The sequence below is a fragment of the Seriola lalandi genome, unplaced genomic scaffold (genome assembly GCF_002814215.2).
Source record: "Seriola lalandi dorsalis isolate HSWRI2012SDOR001 ecotype SW California unplaced genomic scaffold, Sedor1 jcf7180002052800, whole genome shotgun sequence".
In the NCBI taxonomy this organism is placed as follows: domain Eukaryota; kingdom Metazoa; phylum Chordata; class Actinopteri; order Carangiformes; family Carangidae; genus Seriola; species Seriola lalandi.
Genome location: NW_019523353.1, coordinates 1 through 2236, shown reverse-complemented (window position 1 = coordinate 2236; position 2236 = coordinate 1). Strand labels below are relative to the sequence as shown.

General features: G+C 42.8%; 1 long non-coding RNA gene across 4 annotated transcripts in view; it reads left to right on the top strand.

Annotated features, from left to right (window-relative positions):
• Positions 1-2214, top strand: part of LOC111650751 (uncharacterized) — a 3441-nt gene extending 1227 nt beyond the window's left edge. The window contains exons 1-4 of one of the 4 annotated variants that reach the window (XR_002760450.1): positions 8-138; positions 353-406; positions 490-591; positions 889-2214. This is a non-coding gene — a long non-coding RNA (uncharacterized LOC111650751). Of the gene's footprint in view, positions 1-7; positions 139-187; positions 407-489; positions 592-888 lie in introns of those variants that run through there. The other 3 variants (XR_002760449.1, XR_015436880.1, XR_002760448.2) reach the window with 3 other exon arrangements.
• The last annotated feature ends 22 nt before the right edge of the window (positions 2215-2236 follow it).

Below are 2236 nucleotides of genomic sequence, written 5' to 3'. Positions count from 1 at the left end.
GACGCAGCGACGGCTGAAGGTCAGGAAAGCTGGAACGACGACGGAGTCTACGCCGCGCAGTCGTACACCGAGCCCAACTGGGATGACGATGGCGCCAATGTGGGACAGGGTGGCTGGGGCGATGATGAAGAGGCGCAGGTAGAGTTGGGTGGAGGGGGGCGCAGGTGGGACCTCAGTGGGCTCCTGAAGTTAAAGCCTGGAAGTCCAGAATCCTCACAGAAACCTCTTCTTCTCTTTTCTTTGTCATACTTCAGATTTTCTTCGTTACACATCTCGTCAGCTGCTTCCACCTTGTCTTTGACCTCCTCAATAACAAACCTGGATTCTGCTTGTCTCTTCTTTTTTGGTGCAGAGTTCGGTGACCAATGGCTCCGATGGCGAACTCCCTCCAGGATTCGTCTACAAGGTGAGACTCGTTTTGGTTTAAAAAAACAACAACATGCACCGTCCGTCTGTTTTATTTAAACCTTTATGTTCTGGCTTCATCAGGTAAAAGCGATACACGATTACGCCGCCACCGACGGCGACGAGCTGGAGCTGCAGACCGGAGATGTTGTGCTGGTTCTGGCCTTTGACAACCCTGATGAACAGGTCAGTGACACACACACTCAACTTACCTCCTCTTTTATATTTACACTTCCTTTACCATCCGCTCCTCTCTTTTATTTGAGCTTTTATTTCTAAACCCACAAACATCAGGTGGTTATTCTAACGGTTGTGATCCGGGAGTTGAAGCTTGATAGCTTCAAAGAGGAATTACTTATTTAACGTGTTTGTAACAGTCAAATATTACAAGCTCGACGTGTTTACTTGTTACTCACTCATTCACCAGAGCTGAGGACTTGAGAGATGTTTGAATGTTTCGCGGTTTGTGTCGTGTCTCTGCAGGACGACGGCTGGCTCATGGGAGTGAAGGAGTCTCAGTGGTTTCAGAAGAAAGATATTTCAGCCAAAGGTGTTTTCCCTGAAAACTTTACCCAGAAGATTTGAAGGTCTAAAGATTCTGCTCCTCCCTTCTCCGCCCCCAAACTCCTGGGATGTTCATCTGAGACGGACAAAGTCAAACTGTCATCACATGTATTGGAACAGCGAGATTAGAAGTGTGCAGGGACATCTCAGCGGCCATGACACCAACTGATTTGTTTGTGCAGTTGAAACCAGTGTCGGTGTGAACTCACCACTGATTTCTTCATCACATTTATGCAAAACAAATGTCAAAGTTAAAGGATGATAGAGAGGAAGTGAGTCACAGCCTGAATGATGCACGATTATCTAAAATATTTGAGATGTCAAAATATAAACCCCAAATTAAATGTATTCATTTGTCTTTTTTTCTTCTTATTCCTAAATAATTTATATCTTGCTGAACTCAAAGGAAACACAAACGGAGATTTACGTCATGGATGTACTGTATGAATGTCAAAATATTTATGTTGTGTTTTGTCAACAGTTATTGAAAATTAACTTTTCACAGTTACTTGCATGAAGCGTTTGATTGTACTGTCATTTACTCTGTAACACAACAAACACTGTGACACCCGGTGGGATGGTGATGTTAAAAACTGCAGGTGTCCTGGACGAGAGCTGGAGAACAGCATGTGCGCAGGGCTCCGCCTCGCTTTGTCAAACTCTATTACAGTTTCCTGGGCTTGTAGGATTATCAGAGGGAACAGTAGTTTTTCATTTCTTTTATTGCCCATCTTTGAGGACATGTCTTGGCGTGTGGCTTAAATTTTCTAATGCACATATGGTTTTATTTTGATTTTTGAATCATCTCTTCATAGAGGCATGAAATGCAAAACCTTATCAAACTCAGCTGCTGATTTTTTTTCCTTCATCGTCTTTACTTACCACTATTTATGACTATTTACCACTGATTTAGACACAGTACTCTGAGACAGTTAATGAACTATTTTTCATATGAATTAGATTCTGGAGCTCTGCGCTCTCTTGGACCGGAATATCTGACTGGACTTGTCGTCTTTTGCTGTATCGGAGACACATTCTTTAGTTTCCTGCGTACTTGTGAGTCCATGGCTGCAATGTCAACAGCTACATGAGGCTAAAGCATTAACATGTAAACCTTTGTTTGGTTCATCCAGAGTAGTTCTAACCAAATATCAAACCCACTTCACACTGGAATCAATGAACATGTGGAAACTAATGCACCATCTGTTGGATCAAATCAGAGACATTAAAGATGAATGAAACATGTGCAGTCTCACTTTTACTTTAT